Source organism: Cherax quadricarinatus, chromosome 51 (assembly GCF_038502225.1).
Source record: "Cherax quadricarinatus isolate ZL_2023a chromosome 51, ASM3850222v1, whole genome shotgun sequence".
NCBI lineage: Eukaryota > Metazoa > Arthropoda > Malacostraca > Decapoda > Parastacidae > Cherax > Cherax quadricarinatus.
The window spans coordinates 16,812,172-16,824,671 of NC_091342.1; the positions used below are offsets into that span (position 1 = coordinate 16,812,172).

The 12,500-nt window shown below is 43.8% G+C and overlaps 1 long non-coding RNA gene across 1 annotated transcript in view; it reads left to right on the forward strand.

The window, feature by feature from the left end:
• The window catches only part of LOC138854188 (uncharacterized), a 463,374-nt gene that overhangs the window by 228,488 nt on the left and 222,386 nt on the right, over nt 1-12,500 (forward strand). Inside the window, exon 2 of the long non-coding RNA XR_011393413.1 lies at nt 10,136-10,183. This is a non-coding gene — a long non-coding RNA (uncharacterized lncRNA). The remainder of the gene's footprint in view (nt 1-10,135; nt 10,184-12,500) is intronic.

Genomic DNA, 12,500 nt, shown 5'->3' on the forward strand with positions numbered 1-12,500 from the left:
TTAATAAATGTCCTAAGTTATTCACAAGTATCCTTTTCCACAGTACTGCTCAGGAGTAGGATACATAAGCTGTAGCACAAGAAACCGCTACTGAGACAACGTTTTGCTCTGAGAGCTTTCTGAAGTCAGATTTGAAAATGCTCTAATAGAGCGAAAAGTTGGCCCATTAAAGTCGTTTAATGTTATGTATAATATTCAGCGTTAATGTAAAAACCTGCGTACTCGAAGTTGAGCCTAACGGACTTTGTTATATTGTCATGAATCTTTGTTCAGTTTCCTGAAAATCTGTCCTATGTTACCTAGTCATTCGTATGTTGTTGGTATATGATTTATATCTACTTCTGGTGATATCCTTGGTGTACTGTTCACTCCCAGATCTTTCTTCCTGTACCGTGTCTGCAGTTCCTCCCAGGTTGTATTCAGTGTCCTGTCTTACCACTGCCTATTATTCCTTTACTTTTCACTTTACAGGCTTGAATTTCAAGAAGGCACCTTCCTGGCTACATTTACAACCTGTTCAGGTCTTCTTAGTGTCTCTGTTCTCTCCAGTTATGCTCATTGATTTCATACATGTTCACTAGTTACCATTTTCACAAGTGGTAACTAAGATCATTGGCAATCAGTGATACACATGGTACAGTTACCTCTGGATAGTTAGTTACGCTTATGAGGATCACTGGAGGACCCAGTCACTGATACTTGAGGAACTCCACTCGTCACCACTGCCCGTTCCAATACCTTAACACTTATCCCTTCTCTTTTGTTTACTAAGTATTCCCGTATCTACTTGATTACCTTTCCTGCCGCCTCTGCCAATTTTTCCAGTGTGTGTGTGTGTGTGTGTGTGTGTGTGTGTGTGTGTGTACTCACATATTTGTACTCACCTATTTGTGGTTGCAGGGGTCGAGTCTTAGCTCCTGGCCCCGCCTCTTCACCGGTTGCTACTGGGCCCTCTCTCTCCCCGCTCCATTAGCTTTATCAAACCTCGTCTTAAAACTGTGTATGGTTCCTGCCTCCACTACGTCATTTTCTAGGCTATTCCACTGCCTTACAACTCTATGACTGAAGAAATACTTCCTAATATCTCTCTGACTCATTTGTCTTCAACTTCCAATTGTGGCCTCTTGTTTCTGTGTCCCCTCCCTGGAACATCCTGTCTTTGTCCACCTTGTCTATTCCACGCAGAATTTTATATGTCGTTATCATGTCTCCCCTGACCCTCCTGTCCTGTGTGTGTGTGTGTGTGATAATCCTGCAGCATGAAGCCTGAAACTGTGTTTTAAGATTTATTGATTATGTACACATCATTGACTCTCATGTGCAAACTGTTGACTCACATTTACACACTACTGATCAGTCTGCTGTACGTGCACAATACTGACTGTAGTTGTATATGAACAATATTAGCTAGGACTACAATGGAAATAAGTCATTTTGTCTGACCTTTGTGGGTTATCCTAAGTAATCTACACATATGCTGCTATGTATGATAATTTATGTAACTGTATTTATGTGTGCCTGTACCTGAATAAAAACTTATTTATATATACAACATATGTTGCAGACTCTACCCTCCTTGCAGGCAATCATGTTCCAGCTTGACCCTCAACCACCTGACAACCTCCATGTCAACTTCCGGTTATTAAATCATTGTTTTGGGTGAGAGAGAGAGAGAGAGAGAGAGAGAGAGAGAGAGAGAGAGAGAGAGAGAGAGAGAGAGAGAGAGAGAGGAAGAAAGGGGAAGAGGAAGGGGAAGGGAGGGAGAGAGGTAGGTTGAAGGTGTGGGAAGACTAACGTTCTCTCCTTCTTCATTTACCTTCTATACCTTGCCCTAGATTCTTCCTTTCTATACTTAGCTCCTTCCCCTCGTTCCTTTCATGAATCCCTCCCTCCCTCATTCTTCCCTCCCTCCCTCCCTCCCTCATTCTTCCCTCCCTCCCTCCCTCATTATATATCTCACTAAGCAATTATTGGGTCTCAAAAATTCTGAAACTTGAGCGGATAATTTTGTAATTTTATTTTCCTGATTTTTTCTTCAGTCTGGTCAGTTACATGCGAGTCTGATGTTACGTCTGTAATTAACCTGGGGAGCTACTGTAATTACCAGTTCCTCACTGTAGTTATCCAGGTGGGTCACTGTAATTACCTGGGGAGAGGTTGACTGTAACCTGCAGGTGCTCGAGGTTCACAAACTCCTGAATAAATAATGGAAAAGAGAAGGCAGCCTCCTAGAGGGGGAATTTGTTAGGTGTTAATGGTGGTGGGGTCTTAGCGCCCCGCTGCCTGGTCTCAGACCACACCTTCTAAACTGGAGACGAAATATTGCAAGAATAAGATTAATTGATAAACACTCTGGAACGTAAATATAAGTGTGTACTGAATGTAAGTAGAATTCTGGTATAAACCTTGGTAATAAATACCGACAAGTTGGTTTAGAAAACAAACACTAGAACATATTTATTAGAAAACGTTTCGGTCCTGGGACCTTGATCACGTTTTCTAATTAAATATGCCCTAGTGTTTGTTTACGTGTTTTTCTCAACCAAGTAGATGGTGGTTGTTTATGGTGTTGAGCTACAGCTCCAAGTTGACTTATTGGTTCCGAGGTTGATTCCCAACGTCTGGGACTCGTGAGAGTGTTGAGCGACAGTTTCTCGAACTCATGAGGGTGTTGAGCTATAGCTCCTGGGACTCCTGAGGGTGTTGGGAGATAACTGTCTTGTCGTGCATCCACCCAAGTATATCTTGTTCTGTAGGAATTATTTATTGTTATCACTTCCTCCCTAGAGTGAAGTGAATAGTGTGATAACACACACACACACACACACACACACACACACACACACACACACACACACACACACACACACACACACACACACACACACACACACAGGTAACAAGCTCACAGACGACTCTGGCTTCCACTCTCCACTAAGAATATGTGATCTTTGCCGAGCTCACGCTGCAAATGAGAGCCTCCCTGGGCTTACACACCCACCAGCCTATTTACAAACTCCAGATGACTAATGATGCTGGAAAATGAATCAAAATAACGCCATTGCATTTCACACAGCTGACATGTCGAGAAATGTTGAAGATTGTGTTGCACCAGCACGGGAATTTGACCTCTGTATCATATATGTATGGGTATATACCACTGATACTGGTAAATGGCTCTAGATCCAAAGAATTGGAGCTGCTTTCCCATTGGATCAGTTTCTCAGATGCTACTAGACTTACAAGTTTAGTTCCCAATAATAATAATAATAATAATAATAATAATAATTTTAACAAAAGTAATAATACTAATAATTAATAATAAAAAATAATAATGTGTGTGTGTGTGTGTGTGTGTGTGCGCTCACCTTTATGTGGTTGCATAGTCTATTCACAGCTCCTGGCCCGTAATTAACAAACATAGAATCGAGCCTGCACCACTCCTCATGGTGGTTGACTCCTTCGGGTTTAGCGTTTCAAAAACATATAACTGCAGAATAAACAAGTTATACACCAATATATACAAAAATATAAGAATATATTTTGACTTCAGATATTCCTAAATGATGCAAGACTTCTGTGGTCTCCAATGCACAACCTATATTTTTCGACCTACTAAAATCAATAATAACCGGTTATATTGTCAAGAAGGAAAATGTTGGCAATTGAAACCTAACATAGAGGCAGTAAACGGAAAAACAAAAGCATTTAAGCGATAGCAATTTTTTATATTGCTAACAGAAAACGAAGAGTGAAAGTTATTTTATAATAGTTATAGCTGACTCCTTTCTCGTAAGTCCTTCTTACTCGAGGCTTCCTGAAGAAGTGGTAGGCTGCAGTAATGAGCTTGACCACCATCCTGGAGCATGATTCTTAGAAGAAGGCCTGAGCTTGCTATCACCTGCAGCTCATAAGACTGCCATCCCCGCGAGCCCCTTTGGGGTGGGGCAGATGGCAGACCAGAGGCCTAGCTTCTCTCTACGAGCCCCGTGAGGGCGGGGACTGTGGCTAGGCCTGGGGACGCTTGGTCCCAAAGATGAGGATGTACTTGTACCTCCTCCCATGGGAGACTTCCCAGATAGGGAGCCAAGGCCGGGTCACCACTACTTGGAAAAGACCCGGGCCGGGAGAGTACCGGCGAATAAGAAAAAAAATGATTCTTAGATCACACCATGGATGGACACCATGCCCAGCCGTTCTAGGGTAGGGTAGGTGCCCGAGCCAGAGCTTGCAGCTCAAAAGGCTGCCATTCCCATTAGCCCCCTTGGGGCGAGGATGGCAGAACAGAGGCGCCTAGCTTCTCTCCCTACGAGCCCCGTGAGGGCGGGGAATGTTGCTAGGCCTGGGGACAGTTGGTCCCCTCATCCCTAGAGCTTGATTCATGGAGCCTGATTATAAATGTATATAAATGAGTGTCTGTATATACACTGATGTATATTTCTTTCACTGTATCTCATACGAGATATTATTATACAACCCTTAATGACCTCGTGTATTCGATAAGCTTCAGACCAAGTTAACCAACCACCCCATTTGCTTCATACAAAAAACAGTTTTCTTTTACTTTGTAAAGCGTTAAACCCGTGTGAATTATTGAGCACAATGACCGGTGGACGCTTGAAGACTGAGGCTGGGGTGGTCTTTTTGATCATTGTGGAATTATAACCTTAATTTCTAGAGTGGGGGGGGGGTGGACCGGGTAAGCCAGTGGAAGGCCTCGGTCTGATAACCAAAAGCTCCAGTGGTGGGTCATCACATGACTAACCTAACCTACGGTGCTAGTCACGGCATTATGCCGCCCCTCCCCCACACACGTACCAAAACACAAACACATACCATGAAAGATTATAATATATATATTTGCACACTTATTGAGGTTTTAATACTTGGTGCTGCGTCCTTTACACTCAGTCACGTCCTTCAGCCGTGTAGGAAGAATCTCACACAAATTCTTGAGGGTTTGGGGAGGTATATTATTCCATGCCTCATGTAGAGCAGCCTCCAGCCGCGGGATGGAACTGATATCCTTGCCCAGTAAACTTTGTTTAATTATTGACCAGAGATTCTCAATAGGGTTTAGGTCTGGGAAATTTCCTGGCCAGTCATTAAGGAACCTCACTTCACAGTCCTTAAGCCACTGAACTACAGATTTGGCGGTATGACACGGTGCACCGTCCTGCATAAAAACCGTAGCCCCACACTTGTCAAACGCCTCATGTAAATTGTCACACAATAACTCCAGGTAATTATACTGGTTCATATACTGTTTTTTGGGAAGCACAATGAGTTCACCAACACTCTGAGTACTGAAACACCCCCAAACTATGAGCGAGTCTGGGTGTTTGGTGGTCCCTCAGGTGTAGCGTGGGTTTAGCAGGTCACTACCTCTGGGCCGGTACACATTCCCTCACAGTTACAGGTGACGGTGAAGGTTGCTTCATCACTCCAAAGTACTTTAGACCACTGTTGAGGATTCCAGTGAAGATATTTCTTTGCATAATCCAGCCTACGTTTCTTCTGTGGCTTGGAGAGGCTCGGTTTCTTAACCTGGCGGTGACTACTGTAGCCCAGTTTTGACACACATCTGTTAACAATTCTTACAGACACTTCTCAGAGAAGATGTGGGCTCTTTTCTTTCAATTCTCTAGCAGTTATCTTAGGTGTACTCTCTAACTGCTTCTTTAACACAGTTAAGGTACGAACAGATGTCTTCTTCGAGGGGCCAGGCCGAGGTTTGGCAGACAGTAACTCGACACTGCCACCAGTCTTGAAACGCTGCACCCAGTTCCTCACTGAACGCCCACACACACCAACATTCTCCACTATTTCTTTCGTCTGGTGCCCAGCTTTGTGAAGCCCTATGATTTGAGCTATAGTTTCAGGTGTTAAAGACTTAATTTTACCCATAATCAAACAAGTATAACCCCAAAACCAAAGGGAACACCGGACAAAAGATGGGGCGGATGAGACAGAAAAGGCCAACACTTCCTCTCACCACTGCAGCCACATAAGCACTGAGGAGTCACTGTGGAGTGTGGCGGAAGGCCGTGACGTCATGCTAACGGCTGCTATCCGGCATAATGCACTGACGAAAAAAACTCCCCTGTACGGTAGGACTTTGATTTTCGTCACGGCATTATGCTGGGGCGCTCACCCGGCATAATGCCGTGACTAGCACTGTAGAGGGTGAAGACATGTAGTCTCATGAGAGAGACGGATCTTCATATAAATCTTACTGGCTAATTCAACTCTCACACCGTTACACTGCCTTGGCCGGCCAGCCAGCCAGCCTAGCTGGTTAGTGTTTTAAACTTGAGATTTTCAATATTTATTGTTAACCCAGGTTAGGTAAGATCCGTCAGGATACAGGACAAGTGTTTCCTGATGCGGGTCTTAGTTATATGATGACCTGCCACTGGAGCTTTTGGTCATCTGACCGAGGCATTTCACTGGCTTACCCCTCCACCCCTTGAAAAATTAAGATTAATAATAATGATATGCCTACTGTAGACCCACAACAACTAACCTACCTTACAATCTATTAGCATGCAGAATTAAGACGTATTTAATTTACAAAACATGTACAGCCTCGTCATCTGTTTTAAATTTACCGAGAATAATTTCGTGTTTTTATAACTTAAAAATTACAGATTATTAGTAATAAATTTAGAGTCCGAAACCCCAGAGTACTAAGTTACATTAAAGTACATTTTGTGCCACCCTGTGCCACCCTAACCCATACCATCCCAGTGCTCGTCTCTGTCCCAGGATGACACGATCTGACTTAGCAGGTTGTATATGGCAGTGGTGGAGGGAGAGAGGAAGTGAGGGATACGAATGAGAGTGAGAGAGGAAAGAGAGAGAGAAATGGAAGATAGAAGATAGGGAAAAATACATAAGAGGTGAAGGAAAGTTGAGGAAGATTCAGATATTCAATCGAAGGGAGAAAAATTTTAATTGATTAGATGAGACGAGTGAAGTTGACTTGCCAGGGTTGTACTCTGGCAGAGAGCAGCACACTTCAAGGTGTTTCTTCAACCCTACACACCTTTGGTATATTATTTATTTGTGTGTAGTATTTTATTCTTGTTCGTAGATTTTATTGTTTATTAATTTTATCGTTGTATTTATTGTTTGTACGTGTTGCATATACTTTATTGTCAAGAGCGCTGAGTGACCTACACGGTCAGAGTGCTCCATACATGTCGTTACTGCTTCACACCCACACCTCTTGTAGCCACACCTCTTGTAGCCACACCTCTTGTAGTGTGGAGCAGTAGCCACACCTCTTGTAGTGTGGAGCAGTAGCCACACCTCTTGTAGTGTGGAGCAGTAGCCACACCTCTTGTAGTGTGGAGCAGTAGCCACACCTCTTGCCTCACGTACTTCGTAACTCCAGTGGGTTTAGCGCTTTCTCGTGAATATAATAATTATAGTTTACCAAACAATCTCCGCTGACTTGCAAGAGGTTGATGAGGCTCGTCAACCCTCAGCCTGACTTAGTATATTAGTGGTGTTATACTTTTCTGTGGAGGAAACAGTACAGTGTTTTAGAGAGAGAGGAGGGAAGAAATGAGAGGGTAGCTGACTGATAAGTACATATGGAAAGTACATATAGGTGCATGGAAAGTAGATAAAGGTGCATGGAAAGTAGATATAGGTACATGGAAAATAGATATAGATGGATGGACAGTAGATATTGGTGGATTGAAAGTAGATATAGATAGATGGAAAGTAGATGTAGGTGGATGGACAATAGATACAACCAGCCTGACGAGACCAAACCAATAAACAAGGAGACAAAAATAAAATAAAAATAGAATAAGATTTGAGGGGTTATCCATAAACATAGTAACTTATTTTACATTTTTATAAGGCAAGGTGACGAGGGTAGTGAGGGGAGAGTGAGGGGAGGGAGCCATATGGTGATGGATCAGGAGGAGGAGGAGGAGGGCAGTGTGTGATACACGAGGGGAAGCAGATAGGGAGATGGATAATGAAAGAGAGGGGAGAAAATTAAAACACAGAGGGGAAGAAACTGAGGGGAAGAGAGGAAGGGTGATCCAGTACATGGAGGAGATGGCTCAGTGGTAAAGCCTTCAGGGGTTACGACTGAAGGACCCGGGTTCGATCTTAGGCCGGATGGAGACGTTGGGTATGTTTCCTTACACCTGTTGCTCGATGTTTATCTAGCAGTAAGTACGTAGGTACCTGGGTGTTTGCTGACTGTCGTAGGTGGCATCCTGGGGAAGAGTTCCAGAGGACAACAGTGGGTATAAGCCAGATTCTTTAGCTTTTCTGGGTTACTGACCGTACAAGTTAATAATCTGAAATGCCTAGATAGAGCTTAAGAGAGAGAGAGAGAGAGAGAGAGAGAGAGAGAGAGAGAGAGACCTAACCTTGTAAGACTAAACAAGGGGAGGAAGAGCAAGGAAGAAAGCAGGGAAGAGGGAAAAATAAGCCATTAAAGTCTTGTACCAACAAGCTACCTACAAGGTTATTCCTTGGGCCCTGTTCCTCCCTCCCCCTCTCCCCTCCCTTCCCCTCTCCCCTCCATCCCCCTCTCCCCTCCAACCCCCACTCCCCTGCAACCCCCAGTTCCCTCCATCCCCCACTCCAACCCCCACCCCCTCCAACCCCCACTCCCCTCCAACTCCCCCTCCAACCCCCACTCCCCTCCCCCACTCCCCTCCATCCCCCACTCCCCCTCCCTTCCCCCCCACACAACAGTGACATCTGCTACACTTGATCAACAGTAATATTTTCTGGATTTAAAAAAAAAGCTAATATCTGTTGTCTTTTATCAGCAACATTTACTATCTTTAATAACATTAGCATCTGATATTCTAGAATAATGGGGATATCTGCTATCTAGAACAGGAATACCAACTCTCTGGAATAAGAGGGATAAATGTTGTCTTTGCTGAACAGTTGTATTTATTCTCACACTTAAAATATAACCAAATAATTACTTGTTCAAGCAGTGAGTTGTGTGGGACTCAAACTTAAAGTGATCTTCACTGCTCCAGGTTAGACGGTAAGATTCGTCAGGAAACAGGACAAGTGTTTCCTGACGCGGGTCTTAGTCATACGATGATGATGACCCGCCGCTGGAACCTTTGGTCATGGGACCGAGGCCTTCTGCTGGCTTACCTGGTCCACCCCTTTAAAATTTAATTTGGTTATTATAGTTAGTGCTACACCAGAGTGCACAAATTTAAATATTTGCTTATTTATTGTTCTTTAGTAATTATTATTATTGCTATTATTATTATTATTATTTATTAAAGTACGGCCGTTTTCTTGTGCAGATGCAGGAAAATCTTAGGAACAGAGATAAAAATAATTCAGTAGAAAATGGGAACAGGAAAACGGGAGGTAACACAAGAAAAGAAAATAAGTATTATAGACAACGTGAAGTTTTTCTTGTTCAGAGATTTTGTCCGGATTTTTAACTGCGTCATCCTTATTTCCCACTTCTACCACTACCACTACTACTACAACTACTGATGAAATTAAGACATGTGCGGCGTCTGGTTGTCTTTGTTGTGGACGTTTCGCCATCCAGTGGCTGGCTGGATGGCGAAACGTCTACGATGGGGATGCCCGGGTGTTGTGCATGTGTCTTAATTTCATCTTGTCGGTATTGTATACAATTCTTTACTACTACTACTACTACTACTACTACTACTACTACCACCTCTTCCTGCCTATATATAGCCGTCCTGCTCCACCTCTGGTTAGTGTGACTTTGTCAATGGTCCAAGTCGGACCGAAACGTCGTCGTAAGCTTCTCTCTTTTATGTGCGGGTTATTTGTGTATACAGGTACTGTCTCTCCTGTTTCCAGTCTTGTCCCCCAGGATGCTACCCACACCAGTCGACTAACACCCAGGTACCTACTTGCTGCTAGGTGAACTGGGACAACAGGTGTAAGAAAACACTCCCAATGTTTCCAACCTTGCCGGGGATCGAACCACGGACACTGTATGTTAGGCGAGAGGATTGACTACCAGATCACCGAAAATAAAGAAAATTTAAAGTATGAGGAAAACATTGCTCGTAAATGTTATTAAGATATGTTTATACTACACATTGAAGATGATTAATATTGAACATTGTTCTCTGGTTCACAGATGGTTCTTGAAGAGTGAACAGCGCGCCAGAACTCTGCTAAACAGGAGGTAAGAACATACATTAGGATGCTGCAGTGACCTTGTTTGTTAACTGCCTGGTGTGACCTTATGGTCACCCTGGTTTTGTAACACTTGGAGATTACATGGCTCGTGTGTGTCATTCATCACATGTAGTGGCGAAGGCTCGATACACCGTCTGCTGAACACAGTCCGGCTTCTCCAGTCGCCTGAGAGGAGATATCACCTTCCACTCACCTTCACTCACTATCTTCTCTTAAAAAAGGGGCATAAATTTAACCGTAGTTATTTGTGTAATCTACGAAGCGCTAAACTTGTGTGGGTCACTTAGCGCAGTAACGTGTTGAAGTTGGTGGATCCTCCTCCCACCAGGCTGCTAGTAGCCGGAGGTAATTAGTCATGGCGACTAATGAGGTCAAATTATTATGATTTTCTATTGTTGAAACTGTGTTATTCTTAATAAAAATAATGAATATTTTTATCACCAACAAGTAAGTGCATGTACGTGTTGTTTAACTTAAGTAATGAGTGGTTTATATTGTTGTTTAACTTAAGTAATGAGTGGTTTATATTGTTGTTTAACTTAAGTAATGAGTGGTTTATATTGTTGTTTAACTTAAGTAATGAGTGGTTTATATTTAACTTAAGTAATGAGTGGTTTATATTGTTGTTTAACTTAAGTAATGAGTGGTTTATATTGTTGTTTAACTTAAGTAATGAGTGGTTTATATTGTTGTTTAACTTAAGTAATGAGTGGTTTATATTGTTGTTTAACTTAAGTAATGAGTGGTTTATATTGTTGTTTAACTTAAGTAATGAGTGGTTTATATTGTTGTTTCTTAAGTAATGAGTGGTTTATATTGTTGTTTAACTTAAGTAATGAGTGGTTTATATTGTTGTTTAACTTAAGTAATGAGTGGTTTATATTGTTGTTTAACTTAAGTAATGAGTGGTTTATATTGTTGTTTAACTTAAGTAATGAGTGGTTTATATTGTTTAACTTAAGTAATGAGTGGCTTATATTATTATTTAACTTAAGTAATGAGTGGTTTATATTGTTGTTTAACTTAAGTAATGAGTGGTTTATATTGTTGTTTAACTTAAGTAATGAGTGGCTTATATTGTTGTTTAACTTAAGTAAGGTAAGCTTGGTCTGAGTTGCTTTGCGGTACAATATATGTTTGGTGATATAATGTTGAGGTGTTATATAGAAGACGTTACTGTGGTTTAATATTGTCCAGCCAGTGAGGGAGGGACAGGATGAGGGAGAGCGAAAATAAGGAAAAGAGGGAAGTAAAGGAGAGAGTGAATGAAGGAGCAGGCAGGGAGAGTGAGACAGGGAGGTAGTGAGGAATGGAGGTAGTAAGGAAGATAGCGAGTAAGGAAGGTGGTGAGGGAGTAAGGGAGATGGTGAGGGAGAGAGGGAGGTGGTGAGGGAGTAAGGAAGGTGGTGAGGGAGTAAAACAGATGTTGAGGGAGTAAGAGAGATGGTGAGGGAGAGAGAGAGGTGGTGAGGGAGTAAGGAAGGTGGTGAGGGAGTAGGGAAGGTGATGAGGTGGTGAGGGAGTAAGGGAGGTGATGAGGGAGTGAGGTGGTGAGGGAGTAAGGGAGGTGATGAGGGAGTGACGTGGTGAGGGAGTAAGAAAAGTGAAGAGGGAGTGAGGTGGTGAGGGAGTAAGGAAGGTGATGAGGGAGTAAGGAAGGTGATGAGGGAGCAAGAAAGGTGATGAGGGAGCAAGGAAGGTGATGGAGTAAGGAAGGTGATGAGGGAGTAAGGAACCTTGTAAGGAAAGTGAGAGAGGGAGGTGAGAGAGGGAGGTGAGGGAGGGAGGTGAGGGAGGGAGGTGAGAGAGGGAGGTGATGGAGGGAGGTGGGAGGAGGGGAGGTGGGGAGGGGAGGTGAGGAGAGGGAGGTGAGAGGAGGTGAGAGGGGAGGTGGGAGGTGAGGGAGGTGAGGGAGAGGAGGGAGGTGAGAGGGAGGTGAGAGAGGGAGGTGAGAGGGAGGTGAGAGAGGGGAGGTGAGAGAGGGGGAGGTGAGGGAGGGGAGGTGAGAGAGGGAGAGAGGAGGGGGAGGTGAGGGGAGGGAGGTGAGAGGGAGGTGAGAGAGGGAGGTGAGAGAGGGGAGGAGGGGTGGAGGAGGGGAGGTGAGAGGGAGGGGTGAGAGAGGAGAGAGAGGGGAGGTGAGAGGAGGGGTGGAGAGAGAGGGAGGTGAGGGAGGTGGAGGAGGGAGGTGAGGGGGAGGCGAGGAGAGGGGAGGAGGTGAGGAGGGAGGTGAGAGAGGGAGGTGAGAGAGGGAGGTGAGGGAGGGAGGTGAGAGAGGAGGGGAGGTGGAGGGGAGGTGAGGGGAG